At 40.5% G+C, this 20,489-nt stretch overlaps 1 protein-coding gene across 1 annotated transcript in view; it reads left to right on the forward strand.

Moving 5' to 3' along the window:
• LOC114046870 (pappalysin-1-like) overlaps positions 1-20,489 on the forward strand; it is a 280,259-nt gene that overhangs the window by 524 nt on the left and 259,246 nt on the right. The gene's annotated exons all lie outside the window — the stretch shown is intronic.

Consider the following 20,489-nt stretch of genomic DNA (forward strand, 5'->3'; position numbering starts at 1 on the left):
TGTGTGTGTGTGTGTGTGTGTGTGTGTGTGTGTGTGTGTGTGTGTGTATGTATGTGTTTATGTGTACGTGTGTGTGCGCGCGCTTGTATATATTTGCTGGGGGAGAGGAGAAAGAAGCAGAAAATCTCCTATAGCTTGTGCACATGGGAGTGTGTATTTGTGTGTGTGTGTGTGTGTGTTTTTGTTTCCCCGGAACTGCGTGCGTGTCTTTGTGTGTCCGTGCGTCGGCCTCGCTCGGTGTGTTAGGCTTTTGCACTGAGATACCGTGGGGATAACCGGACAGGTCCTTTGTTTGTTTGTTTATTTGTTTGTTTTAAAGAAAATCTAAAAGTATTTAAATGCCCGGCTTTCCATTAATGCCTCCTTTTGTCCGCGGGAAGAGCCGTTCCCCAAAGTGTTTTTAGAACATTAAATGGCAGGACCGAAAGTACCTCGTTGTCAGTCACCTATTTGGATCTAGGGATAAACTACCCTGGGAAGCTGCCTGGGGGGGCGTGTGTGTGTGTGTGTGTGTGTGTGTGTGTGTGTGTGGGTGCGTGTGTGTGTGGGTGCCTGCCCGCGCGCGTGCGGGCGGTGGCGTGGTTTTGATTGTTTCCCACTTTTTATTGGGGTATCCCCCTTTATTTCAGCCCCATTACCCTCTCGAGACTGACAGGGGTGGAGGCTGTGCTTTCTAAAGAGCTATAAAGGAAGATGTTATTTTGAGGACGTAGTAGCCCAATTAGCGGGGAGTCGCTTTGCCTTCGGCCGCGCTGAAACACTCCTCCTTGGAAACATGACTGTAGCGCTTGGCTGGCGTCCTATATTTTCCCCCTTTAAAAATCACAAGTCGAATGCAAATTGGTTGAGGGTCAACTTGCTCTACGAAGACCCTTCGGAACTCAGCCTGCTTGAGTCTGACAATAGTGACAGACATTGCACTTTCCTTATTTGCATTTTATGATCCTGTAATGAATTTGAATATTCTGCCGACCTCTCCCCGCCGCTTACATCCCCCCCAACCTTCTGTAGCTGTGGAGCTCTAGTGAAATTGGACACTTCGGGAGGGTTAGAAACCCTAAAGTACCTTATAAAAGCACCAACTTCCATCTTTTCTCTAAATGAACCTGTGGAAGTGTCCTTAATGAAACTGGGAGGGGGAAAGGAGGGGGTGGGGTGGGAAGAGGAGGGGAGGGAAGAGCCTTCAGTCTTCAGGCTAGGAGAATCCCCAATACCGAGAAAGAACTTTCCCTGTCCCGGGATGCCTTAAAGAGATAGCAAGGGGTTCCCCCTTCTCTTCTGGGATAGTCCTTACATTCTGCAAGCAAGTGGATACTTTGACCCCCCCTTTTCTTCTTGGGGGGGAGGGAGGGGGTAGAAGAGAAAAAAATATTCAGTGTTCTGTCAGTGGATTTGTTATCCAATGATTTCCTCCCCCTTAAGTCATTTTCGACTTTGAAAATATTTCGGCTACTCTTGTCACATTTTCATCTTAGTCCCATTATTTTTTCCCCTGGTTTTATTGACTGAGTCAAAAATCCAGGGTTCGAGTCCCGTTTCTACCAACTTATCAACTGTATGACCTTGGGCAAGTCACTTTCCTTCCCTCTGAGTATCATTTTCTTCAGCTTTAAAGTTTTGGACTAGATGACCTCTAAGGTCCCTTCTAGCTCCAAATCCTGATACTAAATTTTGCTGCTTTCTCCATTTCTTCCCCACCCTCCACCCCCACCCCCAACCTCCAAAGAACTTTTTTCTCTAGAGAAAACACACACAGACACACACACACAGACACACACACACATACATACACATCACCATCAAAACAAATGAGTTAACTTTCCCCCATGTCTGGCATCTGTTGTGCTCTTTCTGAAGGCTGTCTCTGAAAGAACTCAGTCAAAGTTTATCTATGAATGGGGATCCCAGTCCCCTCACTGAGCCAAAGTCGGGAGGACACAGCCGAGTGAGTAATCTCGGGCTGCACAGAGGTTGTTACCAATAATAATACTATTTATGGAGTGCTGTATGTTTGCATCACTTTTACAAACATATAAAAGACATACAGAGACCCTGACTGGAAGGATCTTAAAATATTAGGTCTTCTTGTTCCCAGTCTATACTTGCACTACCAGGGTTCTGATAGCTTCCCCTCTAGTGAAGAAAGACAGAGAACAGGTTTAGACAGATATCATCAATGAAAAGGCATAGTAAATGTATTTTTTTTTAATATGACACCTGGCGTGCCACATGAGTCTGTTTTACAAGTGTCTGTAATTCAGACAAGGGACCTCTCTTCACACACACACTCTCTCTCATGAACCAAGATTGTTGCAGTAAAATACTTTAATTGGATGGGGGAGGTTAGGTTATTGCTTGTATAAAATACCTGGCCCATTTTATGTGTGGAAATCACATTCTTCTCGAAAAGCAGTGCTGTCCCGTAGCACCAGAAAGCCTGGAGCTTCCCTCTAGAGGATTCTGGTGATTTTTTTTTTCTCTTCTCCAGCTGAAGACAAGCCAGATTTGGCTGTGTGTAAACACCTGGAATGAAGCCAAAAAAGGACTCATTCTGAGTGTCCTCCACACAGCACAGCCTCTTGGACTGAGGAGAACCTGCTCCTTCCTTGAATTAAAAAAACAAACAAACACAGAGGTCCCTGGCAGACAGAATTGAGACTCTCTCTCTCTTGTGTAAGTTTTGGATTGGAGTGTAGTGGCTGGTGTGCGTTGTCTTTTTTTTTTTTAAACTAAAGCTCTTAGGATCAGTACTTTCCCTGCCCATCCACCCCCATCTAAACCTGAATATCTCAGTGAACACTGTTCTGTTACTGACCACCTGCCTAGAGGAACCATAGAATCCCTTTTGAAAGTATAGAGCACAGGGTGTTGTTTCTTTAAGTTATTACAAGCCAGGAATCCCAGGTTACCAGTCTCCAGAGAGAGGTGCCCAGCAGGGACTGTGCTGCTATTTCAGGCAAAGAGTTTCTGTTATGCTGTCAGGCCAAACTTACTTACATCACCCTCTGCTACAGGATTCAATTTGGTTTCGTAAAGGGCTAATTTTACAGCACTGTTAACCAGGTTCGTCATGGGGTTGGGCCAGACCTCTCCTCCCCGGTAGGCGGGAGCAGGGTCCAGTGTGTGTGTGTGTGTGTGTGTGTGTGTGTGTGTGTGTGTGTGTGTGTAGGGATGGTGTCCCTTCGAAGACATTCCTACCATTCTGAAAAGTGGATCAAAGGAGGAAAAAAAAATTACACTTTTGCATCTGACCTTCAGAACAGGCACAGGCCTCTTCAAATGAAGGCAGTGTAGAGTTTTGTCCGTGCCAAGGCAAAGCGAGGACTAGAAAGCTGGTCACTTATGCTTGATTAGGGCTTCCCACCAATGGTACAGGCTTCTTTTACAAACACCTCATCACCTATCACCCCACGCCATCGCTGAACTACCACCACCCAGGCACACCTAGCTTTCCAGAGAACCGCTAGTGCATCTTTTCTAGAAGAGGGATGATTTCTGACACTACCTCTTCCTTTTGGTAGGACTTCAGGCTCCTCACCCCACCCCCATGGTGTTTCTCCTGTTAGCAAAACAATGGGGTCAATTTGCTTGGGCCAGCTTTGTGGGGGGGGGGCGGTAAGGGAAGGGGGGCTGGGCAGTTAATCTAGTTGAAGTTTCTTTGAATCAGGGAGATAAATGAAAATGTGGTCCTGGTTGGTAATATGGATTATGACTGGAAACTTCTGTTTGGAAAGGGAAAGTTTTACCTTGCAGTCCCTTGCTCTTCACACAAACTCAGTCCATAGATTTATTTGGAGATATATCTAGGGCTCTTTTAAGTTGCTGACAACGGAGTCAGGTCTTCTGAAGAACATGACTTAACCACTGATATATACAGTACTTTGTACGGCACATAGTGTGGCATTTTCTCCTTTCTATGGAGGAGGAGACTGAGATACAGAAAGAGTAAGTGATTTATGCCAGTTTATTCAGTGGATCATTTTTTCAATAAACGTTTAACTTCCCACTTTGTGTGGTGCATTATGACTAGCACTTAGCAGTGCCTGGCACATAGTAGGGACTTAAGAAATATTTACTGACTGACTGCGCCAAGACTGAAAATTATTCTTTACCTTAGTAGCACTTTTGAATTTTCTGAACTATTTATTTTACAATAATTCTGTGAAATACTTTCACAAGTGGTTTTGTTCTTGATTCTTTTTAGTTGTGTCTGACTCCTCATTTGGGAGTTTCTTGACAAAGACACTGGGGTCGTTTTGCCATTTCCATCTCCAGCTTATTTTGCAGATGAGGAAAATCAGGCAAATAGGGTTAAATGACTTGCCCAGGGTCACACAGCTAGTAAGTGACTGAGGCTAGATTTGAACTCAGGAAGATGAGTCCTCCTGACTCCAGGCCCAGCACTTTATGTGGAGCCCAATTAACATTTTTTTCCCCAGATGAAACTTAATTCAATAGTTATGATGACTTGCCCAAAGATAGTACATGGCAGAGCTGTGACATTAATCCAGATCCTTGGACTTTAAATCCAGGATTCTTTTCACTGTGTCTGGATTTGAATCCTGACTCTTTGATCTTACGCAAATTTTCTTAACTTTCTGGGACTCAAATTAGGAAAGATAGGGTCTGGACCAGTGACTGCAGGACCACCCTGGACAATGAAAGTGGACATCTGCTCTGCAAATTTAGTCTAGAGACTTGCTCCTGGTCACACAGACTGTATTTTGTCAGAGCTGGAACTTGAACCCAGATATTTTTATATCCAAGAGAAATTTCTGTCAACCATGCCATGTTGTCTTTCTGACCTCCTCTTAACTATTTATAAAATAAGGGATTTGTACTATCTGATCGATTTATGATTCTTAAACTGTCATTAGATTCTTTTTGAAAATAGGAATCACCCACACATCCTCTTTTACCTGCCCTCCTTACAACTGCAGTTCTCTTCTTTGTAACTTCTTTCTCTGTGTGCATTCCTACAGTTCATATGGGATCACAGATTTGGACTGATACAGTCTTTGGAATTTCCTGATTTGACCCACTTTCCCTCCCCAATTCAGTTCATTTGACCTGTTTAAAAAACACACAAAAAATTGACAAAACACTGCTGCTATTTATTAAACACTTAGTGAATGCAGGGCCCTGTGCCCTGCCATGATAGGGGAAGCACAAAGTTTCAATGAAACAAAGTCCTAGCCTCCAGGAACTTACAGTCTCACAGTGGGATAGGACAGCAGCACCAAAAACTCATATGTAAAATTTTAGATGCTAAGTGCCAAACAGAGCATTTTGTTAAGTTGAAGTGGAGAGGTTCCTTCTTAGACATTTTGTGTTTTAGGGGATTTCATGGCTATGTCTCTTAAGAGATCAGGTATAAACCCAAAGCCACATGACTATGGTGCATGTTCACCACTCCATCTCACCCTTGACCTAGAGGGACCACCCTGGACAGTGAGATTTGGGGGGGGAGCACTCAGAGGGCATTCAGGCCTCGGGCCTCTAAGTGGAGCCTAAGAATAAGAGAGCCAATTAGTACTGGGGTGAGGGGGAGTGGGGGGGGTTGGGGAGGGAGTGGCTTCACTGTGGAAAAGTTCTTCCCTCTCCCCTCTCTTTCTCTCATAAACCTCCTCTCTACCCCCTACCCCCACCTTCCCAACTCCCCTGAGAATGGGAAACGAATCCCCTAACTCTCTTTGGTCCAGGTCACTGAACCATCTGTCAGACACCTTGTCATTTGTGACACTTCTCTGTGTGAGTGATTTCTACGCTTCCTTTCAGGACTCCCTTCGTCTCCTTCTGCATTGCTTGGCCCTTGAACCACCATTCAGTCATGATGAATGAATGGGATGGAGTCTATTGGTATCTAGGTTGTTTTGTTGGACTGTCTTTTACCCAAAGGAAGGCAGGGGTGGCCTTGTACCTAAATGACCTAGTCAGGCTACCCTGTAATTTGGTTTAAGGGGCCCTGGGAAGGTCTCTTCCCCACCCAGGTGACCCCAGGCTTGAAATTCCACTCTTGAAAATTCATCCCTTCTCCCTGAGGCTCTCTTTTAAAATGCAAATCCTTCTGAAAGGGGTCATTGGATTTAGGACTAGAAATGACCTTCCAGATCATCTAATCCAGCCCCCTTATTTTAAATATATGGTGGCTGCTATACAGAGAGGGGAAGTTACTTCCCTGAGGTCACACAGGTAGTAAGTAATGGAACTGGGATTCCAACTTTCTGTCTTCTAATACAAATTCTCTTCCTGGTCTCATCTTGTCACTAACACATGAATTAACTTACCAGTTGCTTTGAGGAAGTAATATGAATTTGAGAGCATTAGGGGCTTTGAAGGAGGATGGTAGGTGATGAAAGAGAACAGAAGCATAAAGAAATAGGAAGAGTTCTAGAGAAGCTGAGACAAACTTAAATAACACGATATATAGCAGAATGTATTCTAGTTTGGAAATGAAGAACCCCAGGTTTTACCCTGTCATTAATTTACTGTGGAACTTTGGGCAGGTCAATTTTTTTTTAATTTTTGCTTTGAGTCTCTGTTTCCTTCTATGTAAATGAGGCTTGGACCATGGCTCTACCATCCCTTATTTTCTTAGGTCTCTTCCAATTTGAATATTCCATGTTCTAAAATCCCTTCCATCTCTAACATTCTGTGTTCTAGAGTCCCTTCCAGGTCTGACATTCTATATGCAAAGTCCTATTTATACTGGTTTTGATTTTTTCTATACTCATAAATTTTATGTCTTAAAAGTGTTTCCAGGTGTGACATTTTATGCTTTCTGAGATTTCACCATTTTTCCCAAAGCCTCCTTTTCTTAAACCCTGTCCTCACTCTGTATTCTTCCATTGTATAGATAATGTTTTAAGGCTACAGAAGTATCTCCCATGGGTTCCAGGTCTATCTTAGTCATTTGAACAAATTGCTATACTTACCTATCTTGGCCTCAATTTCCTCATCTGTAAAATTGGGGTTCAACTAAATGATTTCTAAGGTCCCTTTCAATTCTGAATCATATGAGCCTATGATTGCTTGGGAAGGGGAGTAGAGGAGGGAGACCCTTGCTGTGGGCATTAATTACAAAATTTGAAATGGAGATCCCTGAGTAAAAAGCACCAAAGTAGTCCCAGAGGGGTACTTCCTGTGGCACTCTCTATCCATCATTCATTTTGCTAAGCCCTTGATCCCTCAAATCCCAATAGTCCCTAATTAAACAAAACCTACTCTAGCCAGATCTCTGTCCCCCCCCATACAACCCCCAGCCTGCTGCTTGATCCTTTGATATCATTCTAATAGGGTAGTTTCACAGATTAAAATGTTTAAACTGTTTCTGCCATCTGGGGTCATCTTTCCCTCCATTTTATCCTGCTTTCTGCCGGAAATCTCCAGCCAAGGGGATATTCTCCATTAATACCTGCTCATCTCCCATCCCTGGGATATCTCTCTAGCTCTCTCTCTTGCATGCATGCACAATTCCCAAGGGCCTTTGATTTTTCTCGGATCAATAGAGCATTTAAACTCCAATCATAAAGAAAAGAAAGCGTGTTTATTCTCCTAAATTGTTTGACAGGAATGCAGACGCCTGCAAAAGGGGAAGGGGGTGGGGGTGGGGGAAGGGCAGTGTGGTCCACTCGTTGTTTACAAGGAGTTTGCCATTCAAGTTTCTGGAGGTCTAGAGTTCTGGAAGCCCATTGAGAAGGCAGGTAGGAAGGAAATGGGGTGGTATGTGTTTTTGTGGGTGTGAATATGTGTGTGCGTTCACTTTTGAGGGGTAGAGGAGGTAAGGAAGACTGATGAGAAAATAGAAAACAGAAGGGAGTGTGAGAATAGGAAGGAAATTAGGGAAGAATTTTCTCAACTTGGATTGTTTCCATTCAAATTCAAGACCTGATTCAGTCTTGGCTCTTCATATCTTTTCCATCCCTATTGGGGGAGGGGGGGAGAATTTATTTTGCAAACACAGCTCTCCTGTTTCTTCTGCAGCAGATGATAGGACACCTTTACTTTCCTCCCTCGTTTTTCTTCTCTTCATCTTATCAGTTGCTGATTTGAGCCTCTTTGGCCCTTTGCAGGCCTGTCTGCTCCTCTGGTATCCCCTCATTTCCTTCTTTACTGGTTAAAGGGCCTTTCAGTCTATTTCCCTTTGGTCTGGCAAGCCTTATAGCGACCCCTGTGACCTCAAGATCTCAGATCTTCTATTCATTGGCCACCCTTTGAGGAGAATGAGCCTTCTTCCTTAGAAGTGCTGGGATCAGCTCCCCTGGATAAAGGCATAATTAGCAGATCCTTTGGGAAAGTCCTCTTTGTGGATAGTCCTGGCATGCATTGTTTTTGACATAGCAAGGGCTATCCAAGGGAGCTACTGATTCATGGCTCTGAGTATATGTGTAAAGTGTAACTGTAAAGTTAGGCAGCTGATTAACACACATCCTCGAACTCACATGTCAAAGTGACTGCTAACCCTTTCAAGATAGAATCATGGAAATTTGGAACAAAAAGGGAATGAGCCTCTGTGGTGGTTGGGGAAAGAACAATGGACCTGGAATCAAAGAATTCCTGCATCTGCTACTTAGTCCTTATGTGACTGGGTAAATTGCTCTTTGTGACTCAGTTTTCCTGTTCTGTAGAATGAAAAGTTTGGATCACTCTCTTCAAGTCCCTCTCAGCTTTCAATTCTGTGAGATCATCGAGTTCAATCACTGAATTTTATTGATTTTTTTTAAAAGGAGATATTATGAGAAGTGTTTTACCTAAAGTCACATAGTCAGTGCAGAATCTGTAGAGATCTCTGTCTATTCTTATATTTATCTTTACATATCTAACATATCAATAGATATAGTGATATAGAAATACCTATATATTTCTCTATATGAGAAATCTATCTTTCTGTATAAGAGATATCTATCTATATGAATATCTCTTATGTATGTGTAGATATCTCTATCTACATAGAGATGTATAGATCTATCTCTATAGATATATCACTATATAGAAATCTCTACATACATATATACATATAGAGATCTATGATATATTTCCACACACAAATACATAAATGTACATTATGTATATATGTGTGTATGTGTACAGTATATATACATGTGTATATATAAATTTTATTGCTTTAATAGCTTAAAACTAATCTGACTTTTGTGATAATCTGTAGTGTGCTTTAAAGTTAACAAAAGCACTTGACATATGGTATCATTTGAAATTTACTTAAAATTTATAAACACACATGTATACACACATATATACATATGCATATAGAATAAGTGTGGTTGATAAATAAAAGAAATACTTTTGATTGATTGTCTCAGTATACACAAGCATGCTCATATATCTCAGTGTGGACTTCTCTGAATATGAGACAGAGGGACTGTGAAATTCAAAACACTCAGCAAAATAAGGAATGGCTTGTTTGGGAATGGTAAGATGTGGAGTGAGGTTGACAGGCATAGACTCAAAGCCTGCTAGAGCTGGAAGTGACCTTGGAACGTCGATTGTTAAAACAGAATTTAGAATGAGCACAAGATGTTATAATAATATATCCTAGAATATTAAAACTGAAATTGGTCTTAAAATCATAAGATCTTAGCTTTAGAGCTGGAAGGGGCCTCAGAGACCATCTAGTCCAACTCCCTTATTTTACAGATGAGGAACCTGAAACCCAGATAAGTTAAGAGACTTGCCCAAAGTCACATAGGTGCTAAGAGACAAATGCAGTATTGGAACCCAGGCCCTCTGACTTTAGTCAGTGTAATAACCTAGGTTGACCCCCTTATTTTCCAGAGGTGACAGTAACCTAGGGAATTGAAATAATTTTTCCCAGGATCACCTGTTTAGGAAATAACAATGCTGCTATCCAAGCACAGAGCTCCTGATTTCAAGTTCAATGCTTTTAATACTATATCACACTGAGAACCTTGGAGAGGGCATAATAACGGGAAATTAGAGTTGAGGAATCATGGAAGCAAATACATTTTGTACTGTGCTTCTTAAGATGTGTCTCTTTCAGAAAATGTAAGTTTGACTAAGCTACCTGTAAAAATCTGTTTTCCTTTCTGTTGTAGCATGATTATCCAATTTATATTTTCATTGTTTGTTTAAAGAATTTTCTGAGATGATTTTCTCTTATTCTTCTCCTCAACCTCCTTTCCTATTTTTTTTTCTCCTTTTCTCATAGTGCCTCCTGAGCGCTCCAGTCTGGAATCACCAACTACCTCTAGGTCTAGGATATCTCAGAGTGGATGCCCCACAAACTCACCATATCCAAAGCAGAAGTCATTATCTTTCCCCTAAATACTCTCTCCCCTTTTCTGAACTTCCCCAAATCTGACATAGGTACCATGATTCTGGTAGTCACTTAGGCCTGCCCCCTTGGTATCATTCTCACCTTCTTACTCCAACTCACCCCACACATCTAATCTATAACCAAATCTTGTCATTTCTACCTTCATAGCATCTCTTGTATATTCTCTTCTCTCCTTTGTCATGGCCACCTGTACCTCAGTGCAGGTCCTCATCAGCTCATGCTTGAACTATTGCAGTGACTTTCTGGCTGTTTTTCTTGCCTCATGTCTCCCCGAATTTCAGTCCATCCTCCACTCAGGTGTTTCCTAGGTCAAAAGTTCTGACTATGTCACCCTTCTACTTAATAAATTTCAGGGCCTCCCTATTATCTGTAGAATCAAATATAAAATCATCTGTTTGGCTCTGAAAGCCCATGCAACATGTCCCTTTCCTAACTTTCTAGGCTTCTTACTCTACTCCCCTTCCAGTACCCTGCTGGGCCATCTCCAGTCATCTTGATCTATATCTTGCCACTAGACTCAGATGTTTCTGGAGAAGAAAGTGAGACTGGTGACTTTGCACAGCCCTTCCTCACTTAAATTCAATTCACTTGCAAGTCATGGCATTGTCTTCTTGATGTCATGGTCCACTTCAAGAACAAAGGACAAACCACATAATCAAGTACTCTGTGACCAGCAAAATCCACTTTCTTGTTGTTCCTTGAAGAGAACATTTCATCTTGTGTTACCATTTCTATGCTTTTTTGCTGATTATCTCCTATGCTTACAATTATCTTCCTCCCCATCTCCACCTCCTGATTTCCCTGTCTTCTTTCAAGTCCCAGTTTAGATCCCACCTTTTACAAGAGACCATTCCTGATCTAATTTCTCCATTCCACACTACTAGTGCTATCCTTGTGAGGTTATCTACCATATATAGTTTATATAGTATACATACATGTTTATTTGCATTTTGTTTCCCCCAATAAAATGTGAGTTCCTTGATGGTTTTTATTTTTGTTTTTTGCCATTCTTTGTATCTCTGTCACTTAGCTGTGAGCCTGGTACATAGGTACTTAATAAATGCTTCTTGACTTCCTGACCCACCTATCCTAATCCCTTCTTCAAACACCTACTGTCCTCTAGGAATGCCTAGAAGAACAACTCTTCCCTACATTTCCCTAAAAAGGACTAGGAAGCTAAAAGACCTCACATAGGAAAGTAGAGCTCAAATCCTTATATGATTAATATTATCTGTAGTCTCAGTTTCACAGGATTAGAGATATAGAGTAGTAACGGACCTCAGGCCATTTAGGTCAACTAATTCTTTTATTTTGCAACTAAAGCCAAGAGAGATTGAGTGACCAGCCCTGAAATCATACAGATTTGGAAGAACCAACAGCCCATAGAACTCAGGTCCCACAATTACCAAGTTCGTTGCTCTTTGTGCTTTACCTCAATGCCTTCTGGTTCTTGCCACAAGTTGGCTATGTGACCTTGAGCAAGTCACTTCATTTCTCTAAGACCTTGGTCTTCTCATCTGTAAAATGGAGTTCACAGATGCACAGAATATAAAGTTCAAAAAAAAATGAAAAAACTGAGGTTTAGAAAGTTAGACTGATTAGCCTGTAGTCACACAACTAAGGGGCAAAGCTTAGAGGATGACCCAAGTCTCCCGCCTCCTAATCCAGGGTTTTTTGCACTGAAATAGGCTACGTAGTTTGCTGGGCTGTTGTAAGGATTAAATGAGATGAGAGATTTAAAAATGTTTTGAGATCATTAAAATGTGGTACACAGCCAATATTATTATTTTTATATCATGAAGCACTCTAAGGCCTGTGAATGCAGAACTCGAGTGCTCATTGTACTAGACTTACTCATTAGATCAATAAAAAGGTCAGTGACTGCCTAAGTACCATCAACGTGGTGCCTTGTTCATTCTTTAAAGAAACAGTGTTCCTGAAATGACTATTGGCCCCTGATGGAGGGCATTTTTTTAAAAAAATAAACAAGAGCTATTGGATAAAACAATGCATATGGTGAAAGAAGCAAGCTTATCAGTGGGTCAGCAAAAGGAAAATCCCCATGAAGTGGTTCAGATCTGTGAGTTCACAACAATCTGAAGGACTAAGTGGTATGACGACTTTGTGATGTGTGTGTGTGTGTGTGTTTGGGGCGGGGGGGGGCGGAAGGAATGCCATGGGAATCTCTCAGTGTAGGGTTGTTTAGGTTGCTAAAGCATTTTCTACATGTACCTATCATATTCCCGCCAGCCTTGTTAAAACAAGCGTATTCATTGAATACAGTACTGCCTTTGTGTTCTCAGCAACAAACACATACTTGGGAGCCTACTGGACACAACCTGCCTGTGCGCCCCTCTCTCTCTCTCTCTCTCTCTCTCCCTTTCCTTCTCTCTGTGCTTCTTTATCTCATCATCCTTTTCTTATTCACTTTCTATATATGTCTCTGTTTTTCCTTCTCTTTCCTTTTTTCCATCTTCCTCTGTCTCTTTCTGTCTCCCTTCTTCCCTTTCTATATCTCTCTATCCTTCTGTCCTTCTCTATGTTACTCTCTCCTCCTTTTCTTATCTTTTCTTCTCTCTCTCTTTACCTTTTCTCTTTCTGATTTCTTTTCTCTGCTTCCCTTTCCTCCTTTCTTTTCCTCTCCCTCTTCCATCTTTTTCCTTTCCCCTTGCTCTGTGCCTCTCTCTTTCCCTTTCCCTCCCTCTCTCCTCCCTGTCTTTTCTTCCCCCTTCCCTCTCACTGTCTTCCCCCTCCCTCCCAAGTCAAATGCCAGCAGGAATAGCTGTTTACAAACAAAGACTCCAGGAGTCCCGTATCTGCAGGCTGAGTGTGTAGTTTAAATAAGCCTACAGAAATCTGCTCCAGACCCTGTGCTTTGAACGTCCTTGCTTGACTGTGTGTATTTCAGTGAGCATCTCTGTGTCGAAAGCTTCCTGATTGTGCAGCTCTCCATCTGCCTTAATGTCTGGCTTCCTCTGTCTCCTTCCAGTTATTCATTAAAGCCATTAGAAGGAGGGGAATGGAAAGGCAGGCTGCTGGGAGCATCCGTCGCCAGGAAGATTTGAAAAACAAAACACAACATGGGATTTCTAGAAAACAACCAAAGAATCAAAACAAACCCACCACATTAAGGCTGTAGTAGCTTGTGATGTAAATAGAGATTGGATGAGACAAGCAAGTCAACCATGTGGATTTAAAAATATTAACACCAAAGATAGAGTAACAGTCCATCTAGCATCACTGAGGGAGTGTTGAGTATCCACATAGGTGGAGAGACAGTATGGCTCAGGGGAAAAATACTGGAGTGGCTGGGAATCAAGGGAACTGGATGGGAACACTGTCCTTACCACCAATGAGTCATGTGACCTTGACCACTTCTCTCTTGGTCTTTGTTTTCTCACCTGTAAAATAAGTGGGGAGGGTAAGCTCATGCCTCATGCCTCTTCTAGCTCTAAAAATGCTATAAATCCTTGAATGATCCAGATAATATCTGCCAATAGTCCAAGTGGGTAGGGTGGCACTGTTTAGTGGAAAGAACCCTGGTTTTAGAATCAGATAAACTTGGGTTAAATTCTCTGTGTGATACTCAATCCCAGTGTGACCTTGGGCCTTAAATCACTTTGTCTCTGGGCTTCATTTTTTTTCCATCTGTAAAAGGAGAGGATTGGGCCAGATCTCGAAAATTTTAGCGCTGAAACTTTTAGACATAGATTTTAGCTATTTGGGATAAAATCTTTCTATAACATTCATTGTTTTTCTGCCTTCTTAAATAAGTAATATAGAACATCATTTAACCTTTTCTCAATGACTCTAGCAATAGGGAGTTGATACCCAAAATAAGTAAGCAGAGAGTAAGACAGCATTTATTTTTCTTTACATGAGTTCAAGTCACCTGGTCAAGATAAACAACATCTTCAAAGAATTGCAAGATGTGATTATGGAGCTACTGTCAGCTCTGAGAGACTGGACAATGAGAGAAGATTCAAGAAATGCTAATGGCACATTTTTTTTAATGAGAAGAGATTGGAGTCCACAAGTTATAGACAATGAGCTTAGAATGGTGGAACAAATGCTGAGAAACTTCTGGCCTGTGAAAAGATGGGTGAAGATTAATGTTTATGAAGAATAGCATTGGGGCAGATAGGTGGCGCATTGGATAAAGCATCGGCCCTGAAGTCAGGAACCTGAGTTCAAATTGGGCCTCAGACCAAACACTTGACACTTACTAGCTGTGTGACCCTGGGCAAGTCACTTAACCCCAATTGTCTTAAAAAAAATTTAAAAAAGAATGGCATTTTTTTGGGGGGGTGAGGCAATAGGGATTAAATGATTTGCCTAGGGTCACACAGCTAGTATCATGTGTCTGAGGCTGGATTTGAACTCAGATCCTCCTAACTCCAGGGTTGGTGCTCTATCCACTGCACCACCTAGCTGCCCCCACGAAGAACAGTATTAAGGCTAAAATAGAGCATTCATTGAAGATGTGGACTAATATACTCTGAATGGTGTCTGGGTCACCGATCTCCTCTCATTCCACCTCATCTTGTTCACCTCCACCAGATAAATCTTCCTAAAATACCACTTTGCTACTGTTATTCTCCTGTTCAGAAACCTACCAGGACTTCTTATTACCAAAAGATAAAATTGAAGCTGCACAAGCCTAGCCCCTACCTTTCTTTCCAAATTTTTCTAATTACTTAAGCCAAGCTAACCTACTCAAGGATATTAATGGTAGAAATTGAACCTATATATGACTTCTTTTCCTGTGTGACTCCTATGTCCCAAATATCTTCCACGGAAGTTCTGTCTTCATGTTGGTAGACTTCTAAGTCTCTTGATATATGGACACCAATGCAGCTTGTGGGCTATTCATTGATTTTCTCTTGCTCTTACTATTTGACTAACCCCTTTTTCTGGTCATTTATCTTTTATGTAACTTTTTGCACATAGTTCTTCATTGTTCTTTATTAATGTATCTCTACATTATCCCTTGGATCACTTATGATTTTGATTCTAGTCCATGATTTACATTATATAACATTGCTGGATGAATATTGATGTTAAAACATGGGATTTTGTATCTAGGAGAAGCTTTAAGTTCTTAAAAGAATTCTTATCCAGCTCATTCTCTTCATACCCAATTGTTGGTCCCAGTTCACTGTCTGTCTACAGTTTCTGTACAAGATACATATGGTGGAAAATCCATCTTGGTGGATGAACTGCCCAACAAATTGCATCATAACCTAGACAAGAGTCATTCTTTATTCACTTGGATTTTCCTATGTGGATCGTTAGGCTGAACTCTTCTGAGTGATTATGGATCTCAGGAGGCTCCGTATTATTCCAGGGCTTGTTGTAATCAGCACAATGTCAACTGAAAATGGGGCACCTGAAGGATCTCACCATCTATAGCAATTCCTTTTCCATTTGGACTCTGTGCTGAACATTATTTATGATAGTGGCAAATTCCCTTTGGTGGGCATGTCTCACAGTTTTATTCCTAGATAGGCATAATTAATATTTAATAATAATAAGTAGAATTTGTATAGCACTAATGTTTGCAAAACACTTTGCACGTTATCTCATTTGATCATCACAGAAACCTGTCATGTCATTGCTATTATAATATGTTTTACAGATGAAAAAATTAAAATCAAGTGCCTAAGTAACTTGCCCTGGATCACACAGATAGTAAATATATAAGGTAGAATTTGGACTCCAGTCTTCCTGATTCCAAATTCAGTTCTCTAATTTACATTTCCACCTAGATACCTTAATTATGCTACTTAATTAAAAAGTGCAAGGTCATTAGATGCCATCATTGTTAACCTTAGCTTTGTTCAGTCTATTGAACACTGCTGCCTCTACCACCTCTCTCAGTATTTCTCTTTTCCCTCAACCAATCTGGCTAGACAGTAGGCTTAAGTTTGTGATTGTGAAATACAAAGTAATTTTTTTTTTTTTAGGAAAAAGTCATTCATTAAGTGACCCTTATTGTTGAACCTTTCAGTGAATCTTATATGATTTAACATAGGCAGGGAGACACCTGGCTGGAGGAGAATTATTAAGGAAAGATTTTATACCATTAAACAAATGTTTTTTTTTTGTTAGTTGAAAATGTTTTTTGTTTTGTTTTGCTACTCTCTATACCTTTTACTCACCCATGTGACTGCAAAGATGTGAACTATTATAGAATATAATTTGTAAAAGCCTGCTTGTTCTCTTCTTATATTTTCATCAAGAATGTCCTCTGTATGTATGCAGATTATTCTCATATTTTGAGATGAGAAAGTAGGCATGTGGATTATTGATATTTTCTGAATTACCTTTTTTTCTGGTAGTAATTACATACCATGATTTGTTGCAAGCAGAGCACATCCTTCCTACTTTAAGACACCTCCAAATTAAAATTCTTAGTACCTTCAAAATTATGTTACCTCTAAGATGGACTACTGATCTGTTTACTTGGACTGGTCCAGTTGTTCATCTTTTCTTTCTCTGCTTCAGTGCCATTTCTACTTCTTCATACTACACATCAAAGAGTGTGATATTTTAGTCCAAATATAAGTCATTGACAAGGAAAAAAAATTTGGTCTAGAGATCCTGATGGATCTTTTCCATTTTTCATTCATTTGTTGTTATAGTTTCATTCTTTATGCTTTCGGTATAATCTGGCTTAGTGAACTATCTAAACTTTTTGATTTTTTTTCCCCTACTACTTCCTGGTTTTTTTATGAGGTGATGTTGCTTTTCAACTTCCACCATATTGTTTTGTAAGATTCGACGAATGAGTTTGTATTCTTGACCATTGTTTTTCTTGCTGCTGTATTTCTTCACTAGGCAAGGAGATGAAATGTGCCTTTACTGCAGTAGTTTTTAGGGTTTTTTGGCCTTCTTGTTTATGGTGATAGTCTGTATTGATGCCCAATAAGTTGGAGGAAAATCCTATTGATATTACCAACAGCTAAAATCATGTTCAGAGACAAAAAAAAAGTGTGTGATTCCTTCTTTTCTGACCTGCTACCACCAGCCCTCCAGCCGAAGAAGGAGACAGACTCAGGACCATTTCGTTTCATTGGGTCCATTGTTTCATGGGTTGTTTTGGTCAAATAATTCATCACCTAGTTACCAACCCAGTGGTGATAAACCTTAGTCTTAATACCTAGTCTGGCTGGTCCTTGGAAAGCACAAACAGTCCATTACTGCATTCATATTTTTCCAGCATAGTAGAAACTGCAAGAGCTTATACTCTACTGATACAAACTTTGAGAACAGTACCAACTCAATTCTAGGACGAAAATACATGTACATATATGTGTGTATACACATATATACATACATGCATACATAAATACGTGTGTGTGTGTGTGTGTGTGTGTGTGTGTGCTTTTAAGGAAAGTCTGAGCCTTTTCCTTATAAATTGCCTTCACAACTCCATGTAGAGTTGGAAATAACTCAAATTCATTTTTATTTATCTCAGTAATGCAAATAATATTATCTTCATTTTTTAATAGATAAAATTGTGGCTTAGAGAAGTTAGGTAAGTTACCTATAACCATAAAGCTAGGAAGCAAAATAGCCAGGATGAGAACCCAGACCTTTGGCCTATATGTCTAGTGCTCTAACCTCTTTACATTGACTTTCAATTATTCAGAGAATTCCAAACCATTTATTTTTGGCCTTAGAATTAATCATTTGGTGGAGGGGAGAGGTCACTAGGAAGGATGGGAATAAGGGTAAAGGAACAAGTGATTTAATTTCCTCATTTTGTTTTGATGGCCAAACAGTGGGCAAGGAGTTACTGAGCACCTGTTTAGTCCTCAGTAGTGTGTTTTCTAGGCACTGTGGATCATATAAGAAGCTTTAGACAACAAGGCATGGTCCTTAATCTTAAAGAGCTTAAAATCTATCCAGAGACATGAATCATGTGCAACAACCAGCAAGAAACACAAGAGAAAGAAGTATAATGCTAACTGCTAAATTATATGGAATCATCTGTAAGTGGTATAGGAATTATTAATAACTCTGCCTAGTATAGAAAAATAGTGGGCTGAAGAGACCTGAGGTTCAAGAGCTTGTTCTGCACTTCCTATGTTGCTTCTACTCCTTGAGCTTCAGTTTCCTCAACTGTAGAGTTGGCAGGGTTTGCAAGACAAGGTCAGTCTCTATGAACCTGTGAGGGGAAATGAATAAGGCCTGGAGTGTCAGAATAAGGCATCGTCATGGTGGTGGTACTTCAACTGGGCCTTGAAAGATAGGTAATTAAAATGAGCTTGCATTCCTTTAGTACATACCAGCTGATGGTGGGGCATGTGGTGGTTTAGAAGTGTGATAGGTGGTAGAAGGAAGCCAGACTATAATGAAAATATTGTCAGAGATGAACCACAGCATGGAGACTCTATGAACATATGAAGGAAAGATGTCTATGCTTAATTTAAGAATTTCTCCTGGCATTGGCTTACTTATATTTTAGCTATACACATATTGGCTTACTTATTATATTTTGATCATCCAGCCAGTCAGTGAGAAGCTCCATGCCACTGAAATTCTTAAACTGTTTGGGGAAAGATCACCTCCCTCTTTCTTTAGAGTGTAGCACAACAGAAAGAGCAAAGTCAGAGCATCTAGGTTCAAATCTTAGCTCAGGTACTTACTAGCTCTGTGATCTTAAGCAAGCCTTCACCTCTGTTGGCCTCACTTTCCTTATCTGTGAAATGAGAGGAGTTGAAATAGATGATCCTCAAGGTCCCTTCCAATTATAAATTCTCTGATCCTGTGAGCCAGGATATCCTAATTCTGAGTTCAGTACAAGTTTCCAGTGCAGTTAGTTGCCTTTCTATAAGAATGACTTCGAAGCCCATGTTTATGACCAATTTATTTCAAACAATATCCAAAACAAGAGAGTTTTGTTGTAACAGAAGATTTGAGAGGATCCTGTGGGATTCGTTGTGATGGGGTTTGACCTGTAGTCTTTCAAGTATGTTAATGAAGCAAGTGATAAATACCAGAATAAATTCCTACTTAACCAGTAAGTAATAGTACTCTAGAATGTTTGACAGGGGCATGTAATGGCATTAAATTAGTTTGGATGTAAAGACATAGATTTCAGAACATTTAGGCTAACTTGGTGCTTTCAAGTTAGTTTTCACTGCTTTTATCAATCCAGTACATACCCATCAGCAAGACGCAATGTGTTGGGGGCTTTGAAATTCTTGGGTGAAAATTTAACTCTTTATCCTTTATTTTAGCTGGGATTTTTTTGTGACTTTTGGAAAGAGAGCCCTGTGTTAGTTACTATAGAATTGGAATATGAAAGAAAGTAGGAGATACCTCCATCATCACTACCAAAGGAGCTCCAATAGAATTGGCATAATAAGATACATCCATACATTTACAAACATACATACATGCATATATGAAGTACAATTTTAATATGGCATTATTTAATGCACATATTTTCATGTGAGAAAATTTTGCTCTTTATTATATGTACCATACTGAAGGCAATGAATAACACATAAGCATGGTGGTCATGGACTACCATTTTCAGATTCTGTCTTAAATTTACAGGTGCCTGACCCTAGCTCTTCATATGTGACATAACTGTAGAACAAAAGTAAGGGTGTGACAACGTGATCTTCAAAAGCTACTTAATTACTCCCACTTCCCAATATGATCCTAGCCCTTATTACCTTTCACCTGGCCTCTTTCTTTCTTTCTTTCTTTCTTTTTCTCTTTCTTGCTTTCTTTCTTGCTTTCTTTTTTTCTTTCTTTTTTTTTTGGCTAGACAATGGCGTTAAGTGACTTGCTCAGGGTCACACAGCTAGTAAGTGTTATATGTCTGAGGCCCAATTTGAACTCAGGTCCTCCTGAATCCAGGGCCGGTGCTCTATCCACTGTGCCACCTAGCTGCCCACTAACCTGGGCTTTTTCATCAGTTTTCCAGTTGGATTGCCCACTCTCCCTCCTTGATTTGCTCTTAGGCAAATCACCAGAGTCTTCACAAAGTTATAGAATCTCAGAGTTAGAAAGGACCTCACAAGATCCAGAGGGATCAAACTCCCCAAATCTGTAAAACTCCCCAGGGTATGAACCACATTCAAATGTAATTGGGAAATGTGTAACAAAAAAAAAATAAAAATACAATAAAACATAGATAATGTTACTTTGTGGT

Source organism: Vombatus ursinus, unplaced genomic scaffold (genome assembly GCF_900497805.2).
Source record: "Vombatus ursinus unplaced genomic scaffold, bare-nosed wombat genome assembly UNPS02014786.1, whole genome shotgun sequence".
Lineage (NCBI taxonomy): Eukaryota > Metazoa > Chordata > Mammalia > Diprotodontia > Vombatidae > Vombatus > Vombatus ursinus.